Here is a 14,183-nt window from a genome sequence, read left to right as displayed (position 1 = left end):
TCTCTTTTCTGTGCAACAGCACCCCACCCATGAATACTTTCACTTCATTACCATTGCAGGAATTCCCTTTTCCTCCAAGTCTGTATATAAACTGTATGCTGTGTCTCTCTTCTGTACACATAACAGTGTCCTGGTTCCGTTTCAAAGAAATAAAGCCTTGATGAGCTCAGGTCTGGTTCATGCTTACATAAACAATCCTCCCTCAAAAGGCAAAGAGAGAAACAGAGGTTGAGAAATGGTCTGCTAGGCTACTGAAAGTCAACTTGAGATCCATGTAGACAAATGTGGACACAAAAAAAAGTTTGGTTCAAAGCAGCTGTGTGGTTTGTGATGGGACGAAACAATTTATCATGAGTGCTGGACAAAGATGAGGGAACTTCGAACCAAGTCTTTGATGACACTGTTGGGTCTTATGACGCACACAGTTCTGAAATGTCGGACTGATTTCACAGGTTTCTTAGCTGTTTTATTAAATTCTTGATACTGTGTCTAAGGTGGAGGAAACAATTAAGGGGATAAACTGATATTATAGGTTAATAGCTTGTCAGATGGTCAGTGGGGGCAAGTGTGCCAGAGAAAACGGCTGTAAAAGTCAGAGAAAAATTAGCAATGACGAATTCCCTCTGATAAAGTAGAGATAGTACTATTATTTCAGTTTCATGACTGTGTGTGTGTGTGTGTGTGTGTGTGTGTGTGTGTGTGTGTGTGTGTGTGGCCTGCTTGTCAATGTGCGCATTATAGCTGCAGGCTGGAGACAGACACTGGAGTGTGTCAGACTCCACATCTGGTGGACGAGATCTGTTAGCTCTGTCTGTCTGACTATTATTATATAGTATGAAGCCTTTGAACTGAGCAGCCACTGCTGACAATCACCAGACTCAAACACACTGCGTCATTCCCTGATTTTAAAAAGGAGAGTGTACGCAATCCTTTCTGACTTAGTCTTTTTGGGCTTGTAACAGAGGTGATCTTTGGGGCCATAGATCTCGGCCTCCGTTATGGATTGTGTAGCGTCCTTATTGGCGAAGTATGTGGATTTGTTCCCTGGTTTTATTTTTAAAAGTGTTCCCCTTCCCGTCTGTGTTGTCTCCTCCCCCCCTCACCTGTGTCTTGTTGGCTTGATTAGTCTGTGTGTATTTAGGCTCTGTTTTTCCTGTTAGTGTGAGTGAGGTCCTTGTTGCTGGTGACTGTTCACGGGAGACAGTCATATTGAGGCTGTGTATCATGTACCACAAGAAGGAATAAATGCCCACACCGGGTTATATTTGAACTCTCTGCCTCTGCCTCCTTGCTTGGCCGGGCCGCTCAATTGTCAGCTTCACAGGGCTGTAGAGACTAAGTAAAGTATGTCCGTTTACCTGCAATGCCAAAAAATGTGACAGCCAGGTGGAGGGGCAGAAAGGGAAGGGAGCATTTTGTAACTTTAGGAAAAATATCTTAGCTTAGAGGTTAGGAAAAGGCAATGTGTTGCTTCAAAAAACCTGCAGACCAGCTGGATTGAACGACATTTCTTGATGTGCACCTGTCATCCCTTTGGATGGAGTTGCCTTTTATATATCGATGAAGTGCCTGACATACACAAGGCCTCCATAAGTTGCTCACAATGGGAAACTAAATGTGGTGTTACTGGGTGGATCTCTTTTAAAATATGGAGGTATTCAGCCCTTCCTGCTGCTTCTACACTGAATCAGTCCCCAGTGACAGTTGAGATGACATATGGGAATTAAATACCTACCAGAACCTTTCAAAGAACATGTGGGCGCTGAGTACCATAGATGGTAACAAAGTAAAAACTACAGAACAGCGAAAAAGCACTGCCCCGCGTGTTTACCTTTGGGTTGTGTGAAATAGCAAAGGGTTATGATACATTTCCGTAACCATGTATGAGAGTGAGGTGTTATATTACGCAGTCATCAATTAAAGTTGACACACAGAGCCGAGAGTAGATCACCTTCACACCTGTTCGTTATGTTACTACTGGTAAGAAGAAGCAATTCACAATAAGACATTTGTTATCTGCTATAAAAGTATTACTTTACTTTAATTCAGGCTTGTATTTTCAGCACCTCATGATACCTCTTTAAAGACCATGTTAGAATGACAGCACCTGGTTAAGCTCGGTAGCACTTTTACATTTTGCTATTAGAAAGTCCATCAAGACACGAGCAGTGAAATAAACAGTTGACACAATCTTAAGCTCCCTTACCATCCTGACTAAAGCACTCGATTACAGATACACAAACTATGAGCACCAAATGCGCACACACGTACAAAAAACCCACACCACACTGAATTGTGAGCCCCCCCACCCCCCACCCCACTTAAATCACTTGCAGGCTCAGATTTTCCTGCTCTCAGAACGCCTTATTACTCCTCTGTTGTTTGACTGGAGCGTGATTTGAGCTTTGGCCATTTTTACATTCTTTCATTACTGTCCAGTCAACACACAGGCGTGCCAGAGGGACTCCATGATCCACACTTTACTTTCTTTGATTGTTTTTGGTAGAAATTGCTAATTTGGCTCGCAATCTGCTATTGGTAAGTGGGGCAGTCTGTGCATGTGGTGGTCTGGTACAAAGCGTATCATTTCTGCATGATTAAACCCTCCTCAGATTTTTCTGATGGTTGTGTTATAAACTAAATTGAAGGATTTCATGCTCCTCTAAAAGTAAAACATTCCACAACCCCCTATAAACATGAAAGACTGTTTTTCTTTCAAGGCTGTTCCTGAAAAGCTGATATTTCGGATATGTGACACTTAGCCACGCTAAGCGGCATGGCTCTAGTTTTGAAAATGTCTTTGAGTGGTTTGGTCCTGGGAATATGGACAGAAAAATCTTAACACATATTGGATCAATTGCCATACCATTTTGCACAATTATTCCTAGTCATAAAAAGGATGAATCCCACTGACTTGAGTAATCCCATGACTTTTCCTCTGGCACCAAAGGAGATGTCTAATGTCTTCAGGATGAAATGTTTTTGGCTGGCTTGCACTTCTCAACTAATTACAATAGTATTGGGCTGCAGTAAGAACATGATGCAGAAACGGTGCGATTGAAGGAGAACGCTGAATGCCAAACTTGACAAGGCCAATGGCAGACTTTTGCAGCAGTAAAGTTCCAGTGAAATAAACTGTGTTAAAAAAAAGATTTGTAATGGCAATGTTAGCTTGCTTACACGTTAAACCAAAATGTTGAACATGGTACACATTATAACTTCTAAAATGATCATGTTTACATTGAATTTGTCAGCATGTTAGCATTCTGAAGTTAGCATTTATTAAAGCCCTAAAGCGCTGCTAGGCTAGTGCCTTCAAATTCTGCATTGATTTGAAAATATTTGATAGGTTTGCTGTTTTGTTTTTTATATGATGCATCAGTATGCCAAGTATCTGTGAATTGCATTAATCAGATTTAGCCAAAGAATAGAGAGAAATGAACATTGGGTCTATTAGTGTCATTGCAGTCAAACTATACATGTCAAATAAGAGCATTCAACTCTTCTTGATTCAGTTGTTTGGCCTCATGAGGCCCTGCAAACTATCTACAGACCAGTTAGCTAGACTGAACATCTAATATTTGTCAAGGTCACTGCAAGGACAAATCATTACATATCAAGAGCCTCAGTGTACTGGCTTTGCTTTCAGATCATAACACAACAGACATGACTGTTGCCTGCAAAGGTACAATGGTAGCAACTGTACCCTTCGTGACCATCTGACCTTTCATTAGAACCAGAGTGACAGTGAGGCAAGACAGCTGGGCAGAGAGGAGAACATTAGCAGTCACTCAAACTATGAATAGACCTTTGTAGCTTCTCCTCTGTCTAGAAGGAGAGGAGAGCTATTACGTAGATGATGATCTCAATGAGAGTCGAGGAGATTGAAAGAGTAAGGAGGAAAAAAATGTAGACAAGAAGGAAAGAGAACAAAGAAGTGACCTGGATGGCGTTAGCAGATAGCAGGAAGGTTCTCCAGAGTCCTATTTAACCAGAACAGATCTGAAGGATGCTTGCTGCTGTAAATCCACAGGAATTCCGAGCGTGTCCGCTGCGTAGAAAACAAAGCTTGTGTTTTCCTTCAGCCCTGTCGTTTAATCACTTGCACATGAGGGGAGGAACAACAAAGCTTCAACAGGGGAGACCAAAAGACAGAGAAGAAGGGGAGCACAGGGAGGCCACTGGGGGGCAAAGACTTTGATGCCCTCGATGTCTTTGAAGCCTTTCAACAGTCGTGAGGACGGAGAAGACAACCTGAGCAGCAGCACAGCAAGAGTCAAACTAAAAGCATCTTTGATGAGAAACAGGTAAGATACTGTTTCCATGAATGTTGCATCATGCACGCCTTCACCTTATTGTCCGATGTCCTTAGAATACAGCCTCTTTTAATTTATTCAACAGGTGAAAATGTTGCACGACCCTGAAATCCAACTCTTCATCATAAATCATAATAAACTTAATAACAATCCCTGTGCACGGTCAGACCATAAATCCAGTTCACCCCAGGAGATTTCATCTCTCTCTGTTCTTTCACAACATGTAACTCCTGCTTTATATCCTTCCCATGTTCGCTACACTGTCTATCCCAAGGATAACACGCAAAAACGAAAAAGCACCTTGTTGCATCAGTTTAATTTCTCAAACTTTACGATAATTACGTAATTTTAAAACTCTGATTTCCTAGTTTCAATGTGGAATGTTTAGTTGAATGGTAATGCAACATATGTACTTGCCAAGTTTCCTCTATTTTAAATGTTCTTCTTCAACATGATAAAGTGTAATGTAAGTAATGTCATGTGAAGTGAATCATTTGACTTTAAATATCCTAAAAGAAAGGTACTGAACAGATTCAAACCCTGACAGCTTAGTTGAAAGAGTCAACTCCCAAGGCATACTATATGGCACAGATTTTCTGTGAATTTGCAAACACAAATCAACTGCTCCTGGCTACGGATGGTGGTGAAAATACTGTAGGACAAGTCATGGTATGTAAAAGATAAGAAGAACAAAACAAGTTAACAAAACTATGTTACTATGTAATCCTGCACTGTAAAATTTGTTTGAAAAACAGCAGTTGAAGGCCAAGTCACAACCTTTACCCTGAATAATAAGTATGTTATCTACAGGATTTCCCCTACACCACATTGTGTTATGATCGCGGAAAAGGTAGGACCCAAATGCAGACTACAAAAAGAGGTAGAAGGTCTAGAAACAAAAAACGAGCTTTATTTACAAAGCCGATGAGCAAAAAACATGGCATGGATAACATAGGTAGCACAAGGAATATACATCACCCAAAAAACGACCGTGACCAACATGGAGGGAGACAGGAAAAACAATGAACCGACAAGGCACACAGTGGAAGACAAGACTAAATACAGAGAGGGGTAATCACAGGACAAGAAGCAGCTGGGTAAGGGAGGCAGAAACACAAGGCCAACAGGTGAACACAATGAGACAATTAGACACAGGAGGAAAAACACCGGAGGAAAACAAGAGACAGGGAAAACAGCACAGCAAAACAAAACCCATTACCAGATAGACAAAACTAAAACCGTGACATAACACCAAGATCGTGACAAATTTCATATTTTATTTGTCTGTCTCCCGTGCTTCCTCCCACATGAGAGTAATAATCCACTTTATTATTATTCCGATTATATTGGTCATTTGACTCTGCACATTTGCAAATCGTCACCCTACTTGAAAGTGTTATTTATGACAGCGGTCCAACATAAAGACTGGGGTTCTGAAGGCTGGGCAATGTCAAAGACTAAACACAATAGCTGAGGCCTAGAAATTCATTTTATCTTCTCCACACATACAGTATAAAAAATCTCAAACATTCAGCCTGAGATTTCCATTGCACACACTCTTTATTACTTTTCTTTATCTTTGATGGCTATCTGAGCTGCCAAATCCAGCTCAGTGTAGTTCTTCTGGCTGTGTAGCACAACTCTAAGCCGATGCCTTGAAAGAAAATCCTCTTGCGATTCAGTTTATACATCAGCTTTAATTTCATTTTTAAATAAATGTGTATGCTGAAAAGTAAAAGCCAGAATTATACTAACAAACTGCATATCATAACATAAGGACAGATATTGCACATCATCTTCGAAGTATTTCTGAATGGATAAAATGACTTTGTTCTGCATTAACTGCCAGTAGAAACAGGATCAGAAGATTCCCTGGCAATAAAAGTGCAAAGTGGTCAAAACCATAAAGGAAAATCTGGCATTTCATGCGATAAGGGATTTTCATGAAGACTTATGAATGGGCAAAGCATTCCTTGTTTGCCTTGATGTTTCTAAGCCTTATGTTTGTATGAGTCTTTACATTTGAATCCCCGTGGAGAAAGCACTATGCTTGTTGCAATTGTAGCCACTTCAAAAGAATCCCACCTTCCACAGGCAGAGGCCAAACTAAGCAAAAGACCAATGCTGAAAAAACCAGCTGTAACACTAACAGTGTTGGACTCACACCAGTAACCCTCCTCAAGTTCAAAACAATGGTGTGGCCAATAAAGCAAACTTGGCTTTGAGGAGTTTATCCAGCATTATAAGAGAATAGACCATCCTTCTGACCTGCGTGTATCTAATTTGTTGTCATTGACTGCAAAGCTTTATTGTTCCTATTACAGGAATGGACATGTTTAACATTAAGCATCTATGTGTCATCCTAAAATCCTCCGTTAGTACTCATGTTAATGTAATATGTTTCTCAGTGACTCATTTTATTGCAGCAATGTAGAATTTCCTGAAAATATCCATCCCTCTATTATCTTTACCGGCTAATCCTTTACAGACAATCAATCTTACATGTTGTGCTGACAATGTGTGGGAGTTTCATTAGATTCCATGTTGTAATCTTACGGATAGGCATTACATTTTATTTTATTTTGCCAAAAGATATGCATACAAAGTCCAATTCAACAAAGAGTTAACACATTTGAAAAAGCCCCACAATAAAAAAAATGTGTGGCTTAATACAGTGTTCTGTGATTGTACTCAAGACCACTTTCATCAAGTCCAATCCAAGACCGAAACAAATCAAGTAACAACTAAACAAGAAGCTGAGACATGAGAAAAGACAGGCAAAATAGCAAGACAAGTCCAAAACCTGTGAGAAAGACAGACAGTAATCAATGAATCCAGCACTGTTGTCTCTGTCTGGACGTACAGTATTGCAAGCAGTAGAAACTACACAATGAGTGCTGCTGTAATCTACACCCAATCCTTCACCCGCTCATAACTCTTCATCCAGTAACACGAGAAGACCTGGACCATTTAAAAGCTAAGAACTGATCTCACTATTTATGTATCTTTGCCACTGCCAGATGTTACGAGGTCTTGAAAAAATGCTTGGGCTTCCTATAAGACGTTGGGTAATATGGATTTGTGGTGGGCAAACACAAGTCGTTAGGCTGTTAAAATAGTCCAAACACTTGAGTATGGGTCTGTAGAGCATATTCTGAGCTGTTAATGTTGCTCAAAGGACCTTTCTACCCTTTTGCAACCTCGCCTGGTGCACTGGATATTTTCTTGTGTTGCTGGCAGCTGTTTTCCAATTAATTGACATTTGTCCGGTTGTGGAAAGTGTATTTATTTTTGTTTTGTCAGACAATATACTGTATTCATTGTTATATGTGAGTATAAACACCATCATTTTCCATTTTGCCTCATGTTAGGAGGTGTGACAGCAACAAACTCTGGCAGTTACGTCCAACAACGACAGTCCCGATTCTCAGTCCAGTCCCATAAAGAGAGGTCTACTAAACTTTAACAGGCTGACAAAATCCTGGCTTTTACTGGGAGCCAATATAGTCACAGTCAGTTTCATATTTTTTTCATGCGAAAGTTCTGGAGGTAAGTTGGTAGGCCATAGGACCAAATTAAGACGTGAAACACCCACCGATCAAGGAGCAGCACTCTTATCAACACCACTACAGAAATAAACAAGGATTCTGCAGCACCTACTGGACTAAAACTGTAATGCACGGTAAAAAAAACACACATTAGCTCAAATGCCGGTACACTAGAGGCAACTTTACACTGGACCTCCTGTCGAATGTTAGTAATGATTGAAAATGTGGCGCTCCAGTAGAGCTGCTATAAAAAGACTAGTAGCCAATCTGAGTCAAACAGCTCGTAGAAAAGACAGCGTTTCATGACGCTATTTTACAGATTTGGCATCGCCCTCCATCTGTCTGCTCAGACATACCGCCTGGCAAAGCTAGGGAGCATGGAGACAGATCCGATTGCAGGGTTTTAGCATGTTACTTACATTGTCATAATCCTCAGAGGCCTTTTGCAAATGCCGTGCCCTGGAATAACTGCAAATAATAAGCAGGAATAACTGAGAACGGCTGGTCATTCCTACTTTGATTTATGAATGGTGGTTGACAGTGTGTGCCATCTGAGGGGGATTTTAAATCCATATTCATGACTGTATTTCCTTGGCATGATCCAACATGTTGGCAGTCTATATCAATCTCAATCTCTGGGGTGAAATCAAACTTTGTGCAGCTCTTTGATGAGAGCTTTTCACATCATTTAGAGCAGCTTGTCAAAAGGTCAGTTTTCCCCCAGGTTGCGTACTGTATTGTGAATCATCTCGGTTTAATGGCCCGTTGAAATGGGATCAGAGAATTGAGACAGAGAGGTCTCTTAACTGCTAACTATATCTGGAGAGAGTAGAGACGTGGTGAAAGGATGTGAGAGAGGAGAAAGTAAAATAGAGAAAACATGACAGAGTAAGACAGGAATTGTACCAAACCAAACAAAGAAGAGGAAAGGCAGAAGTGGCTATGAAAAAATAGACCCAACAGAAAGGTTATAAAAGCAGCATGGCTCTCTTTATTTTTCACACTCGGAGTGACTTTTACAAGCTGCTGTGGCAGAGCGGGGAAGGGGGCGAATGAACGGGTCAGGAGCGAGGCCCCAGGCGCCCACAATGCACTGCAGCACATGACCCTACTCAGGGTATAATGTGATCACAGGTGGGGCAGCTCCATTCATAAGCAGAAATTATCCAAAAGCAGCACTGTGCAAAAGCAAGTGTCTTTGGCAAAGGGGGTGTTGGGGGCCATGACGTCTTCACACAAGCTAGTGTTAACAACAACAAATGAAAAAACAGAAAAGGGGGCGTACCTGACGATTTACTTTCTCACTAAATATCTGGCTATAATCTACAAACGGGACAAGCTTTTAAAATAGGCAGGCATCCCTCAGAGGAGTGTACTGATGCTTGTAGCTGCGTGTGCGAGTGTGTTTTTTGGGGGGGCGTGTCAAGGTAAGTATATTTTGTGTGAGAGGGATGGCAAGTTGTGTGGTATTTAAGGGAGGGGTTGTGGCATTGGCACGGTGATTTGACATGTTTACAAGTGTGTGTGAGAGAAAGAGAGAAGGTCAAATGTATTCAGATGGGTGCTTTAAAAAATAGTTTTTTAGTGTGTTGATGACAGTTTTAGAAAGATGCCAACTCACGATGAGACTAACCTGTAATTTCATGCTTCTAAGGAGAAACATTATAGATGTATGTGGAGTGTGTGTTTAAAGCAGATAAAGAGAAAGAACAAAAGGTTCATGCAGTGTGTATGACTACTTTTGTGTGTGTATGAGATAAGAACTACTTTGGGGAAAAAGCCCAGAGGCAATTTGGGGCCAATAAACCTGTGTGTGTGTCTGTTGGTGGTGTGTGTCATTCTCAGGGCTCTTTGGTGGGTGGAGGACAAGACACTGATGTCAAACATGATACGGTAACAGCTGGAAAGTTCACTCAACCTCCGCCCTCTGCATGCTCTCTCTCCCTCTCTTCCTTCTCCCCCTCGGGGCAGCGGTTCTGGTTGGCATGTGGCTAATTTGGCAAAGTTCTGCTGTCCGTCTGCTATCAGGATGTGCGAGGTTAAAGTGTGTGTATGAGTTTCTGTGATTATTACAGTTTTTGTATCCCATTTTTCCAGTGTCAACATACTTTTCTCCTAATAAACAGAATTAAATTAAGTTAGACATTATTTTTTATGGCGTTGGCACAGCATTATATATGCTTTGGTAGAAAATCCAAGCAACTACACCTTATTTCTTTTGTGTGTGTGTTTGTGCTGCCAGGTTAGACTTGATTAACACGATCTGAGTCATCTCTGGACATCCATGTGCTTATTGTGCTTTTTACCCCGTGTGAGCACTACAGGGAAATCCAACTGCTGCAATGACACAATCCCCCAAAAATGCTGGTCATAAACATGTAATTGTTCTATTTGACTTGTGCATGATGGAACCGAATAAATGCACATAATTAGGGAGGCATGAGGTGCAGTGGGTTGTGTGTTGGTTTTTGGATCAGGTGGTCACAGGTTCAAACCCCACTGCAGTCAGCATGTCGTTGTGTGCGTAGGCAAGACACTTCACCCCAAATTGCTCCTGTGGGGATTGCCCACAATATTGAGTATATAAGTCGCTTTGGATAAAAGCGTCTAACAAATTACATGTAATGTAATAATTAAAATCTCCAAAATCTGCCAATCTATCTTTAATGCCTCTCATTTCACAATGTCTAGACTTCTCAAGTCACCTCTTGGTAACCAAGGAGCCTGACAGATGAGAACCCATCAGACAGTTATTTACTGCCTTGTTGGGCTATCCTAAACACTCCCTGCTGCTACTGTTGATAATTGAAGCAGATGAGATATCACTGGATTCCTCTTTTATCTTCCCTATCCTGTTCCTCACTGTCTCTACAAACTAAAAGTCAATCATGGGTCTCCAAGCTGTGCTATTACAGTCCTTTTTTTGTTCTCACTATATCCCAAGATTCAAACCTGTGCCCACAGGGTAACTGATGATCTCTGTTGTGGATTCACAAGTTATGACTAATCCCCATATTTAAAAAAACATTGTGAGCCATTGTTTATCCCTCCACTGATCATAATGTGTTCCCTCAATGTTTTCCTTGAGGGTATCCCTTGTAGCTGTCATTCCACCTCCCACCCTGAAACCTCACAGGACCCAGCAGCAACATTCCTGCTTGTTTTACAACCCTCTTTGTACTAATGGCTTGGTCTCCAGCTGCCTTCAAATAAAGACTGTCATTTTCACCCTGCTTGCCGCATGCATATAAACACGCACATAGCTACAAATGCAAAAAGAGGAATTACTCAGCCTTTTATTATCTGTCTGTTTGTACTTCTTCCATCTTTTTCTTGGCAAAGCAACTTATTATTAATTGTCAATCAGGGTTTTCAGTTTTTTTTCCAGAGAGAAAAAATGTGCAAAAACAAGATGGTGTTTCACATCTGGGAGGTAGATGGGAATTCATAATGGAACATAACAATAGTCCTTCTTAACCAGCACATACTGGTGTCAGTAGAAGACAGATGTCGAACATAACCCAAAGATTACAAACCAACTTTTTGTGATGTCAAGTCCGATGTAATTAAGTTAAGCTGATATAATGATTCCTCAGATTCCAAACATCCACACAGATAGACTGACCGAGTGTCTCAGAACAGTCAATTCTTAAGTGTCTATATTGTTGTCCTAAATGTGTCGCCAAGCATTCAGAGACTTTACATAATCGAAAGTAAAAAATATGGGTAAAGCTGTAACCAAATACTACTTTTGTTATTAAACTAATGTGCTGGTTTTTCCTCATTCTATCTTTGAATCGTATAGTTTATTAAACATTAGAACATTTTGACAAAAAGCCCAAGGTCCCTTCATCGACCCCTTAATATTGTATTTATTATGCGAGACCAAAGAAAGTAGCACAATTTTACATCCGAGTGCATACAACCATCTTAAGAATAACTTGTTTAAAAATGTTTTGATTCTCAAAATAGCTGCAGATAATGGAGATCTTCAATAATGAAATCTGGAAAATAGTTGTAGCTCTAGAATCTGCAACAAACTCTGAGTCTCTGCAGACTCAACCCCTGCCCTTCCTTTATGCTTTAGTTTACCTAACGTATTGATTTATTTTCAAAACTCATTCAGACAAGGTAAAAGGGCACACCTCTTTAACCAGCATAAATCAGCTTTATATCACACATCATTAGGACAGAAGAAGAGAGTGTCTATCTCCGGGGTCACATAAATACTCCAGTATTGATGACAATGTTTCATTCTATCACACATGAACATGTACACACACAAGACAAAGGGCCTATTGAATGCAGTGAGGTAACAGCTCTTCATAATAAAGGCAAGCTGGAGCTGAATGAAAGAAGGAGCACACAACCAGGTCCAAAGTCTTCATGAAACTGGACATTCGATAGCTGCTTGTGGGGCTGTTTGTGTGAGATTGTGACACTGATACCTTCTAATAAAACAGGCCAATGCATCCATGCATCCAGCCCGTCGAAAGGTCACTCCTAATAGGTCAACCTTGGACAGATGGGCATGGCCAGAAAGCGGAATATGAGTGTGTGTGTGTGTGTGTGTGTGTGTGTGTGTGTGTGTGTGTGTGTTTTAGGGAGTTTATTCTCGGAGAACTATGACGCTCCACAGCACCAGACTGCCCACTCTTTTACTCCATTAATGCACACGTTATATATTAAAGGTAAAATGAGAGAAGCAGTACATATATACGCACACACCTCATTAAAGAGACCACAGTCACCTTTAATTGTTCCAGAAAAAAAACATGGTAATGACTTAATAATGATGATAATATAGTACCAGCAGGGTTGTGTGTGTGTGTGTGTGTGTGTGTGTGTGTGTGTGTGTGTGTGTGTGTGTGTGTGTGTGTGTGTGTGTGTGTGTGTGTGTGTGTGTGTGTGTGTGTGTGTGTGTGTGTGTGTGTGTGTGTGTGCGTGTAACTCTGAGCCACGCTGCGTTAACCATCTTTTCTGGACTGCTCATGTTCTTACAAGTTTGTTAAATTGCTCCCAGATTTGAGATCACACACACAAACACTATGCACGGTAAAGCCTGCCTGAAGAGGGTGTATTATGCTAATCCTTGTTTTCTTGCCAAGTTCTGACAGGACATACATATTTATTAAGTCCTTCCATGGAATACGCCTGGACTTATTTTGCAAAATAAGAATAGACATGGCTTTGAGACACACATTTTGCTGGAGAAGAAGTCCAGAACATTTAATCTCCCTTAACCGTAAGACATGCTTAACATGTAGTGCAGGGCAAGTCATTACTTTAAATACAGTATATAGATTTACAACAACACCATAGCTTTACAAACACTCTCCCAGAAAAATATGCTATGAGGCAGCGAAAAATTCACTTTTGTGCTTTAAAGCACTTATGAATCTTAACTTTCTTTATGAGGACCAAACATATTTGCTCTGGCTTCCTCCACCTCAGCGTGCCCTCCACCTCATCGTTTTGTCCCATTTACCCTCTTTGTCCTGCATGAATGAATGATGCTCTGATTGAATCATGAGAGGATATAGCAGGAGTGAATGAAGCTAATATAGTACAATTACACATCCAGAGTAACTGAGCAGATGTAAGATGAATATAGAGAAGGGAGAGAAGAAAAATAAAGAGCTAGAGTGGAACGAAAGAGCTCTCCACAGGGAACTGTTGCAATGTTAAAAGGGAAGCTAATTTGTTGAGATAAAAAGACAACAACATCTACTTATATCTTAAATTGAGTTGTTGTGGGTCTTGACAGTATGGATACATTTATCTATCTTGGTGTATTTTTGTGTACTCCAAAGTATTTTTGATTTTATATGAAGATATGGATGAATGGATGAATGGAATTCAAATGTATATTTATTTATTTTTAAATCAAAACATCTTTATGTGGATTGTACTTCTCCAAAAGCCAAGAAGAAAACAACACATTGTTAAAAAATACAATTAGCGCCCTTCTATGGAGTCACAGTAACGGTAAAAAGGACAAGACCCCACTAACAAACGCTGATAGATGCCAAATACCACGTCAACACAATTACATTAGCAGTATCCAGCAACTTAAACGAGCTACAGGAGAACAGCATGCATGCACACATATTGTAAAGATCTATTAAAGCCTGCCTCAAGTTCAAGCCTGGGCCACTTACAGAATAATTTGGCCAAAGTTTAAACTAGCAGATGGGGCAATGAAGCATTTTCTCTCCACTGCAAGCATCTGGTACGCAGAAAAACAAGCCCTCAGAGCATTTAAAGGCAGCAATGACGTTCAATTAATTAAAGGTTAATCGTTGCCGGATCTTTCTTC

General features: G+C 40.6%; 1 protein-coding gene across 2 annotated transcripts in view; it reads right to left on the bottom strand.

Moving 5' to 3' along the window:
- ror1 (receptor tyrosine kinase-like orphan receptor 1) overlaps nt 1–14,183 on the bottom strand; it is a 130,338-nt gene that overhangs the window by 61,128 nt on the left and 55,027 nt on the right. Inside the window, exon 1 of one of the 2 annotated variants that reach the window (XM_079671274.1) lies at nt 5,295–5,313. The exons of the other annotated variant lie outside the window; for it this stretch is intronic. The gene's annotated coding sequence lies outside the window, so the exon portion shown is untranslated. Of the gene's footprint in view, nt 1–5,294; nt 5,314–14,183 lie in introns of those variants that run through there. 2 annotated transcript variants of the gene reach the window in all.

This window comes from Notothenia rossii (genome assembly GCF_949606895.1).
Source record: "Notothenia rossii genome assembly, chromosome: 1".
In the NCBI taxonomy this organism is placed as follows: Eukaryota; Metazoa; Chordata; class Actinopteri; order Perciformes; family Nototheniidae; genus Notothenia; species Notothenia rossii.
This window is presented reverse-complemented; position numbering and strand designations above follow the sequence as displayed.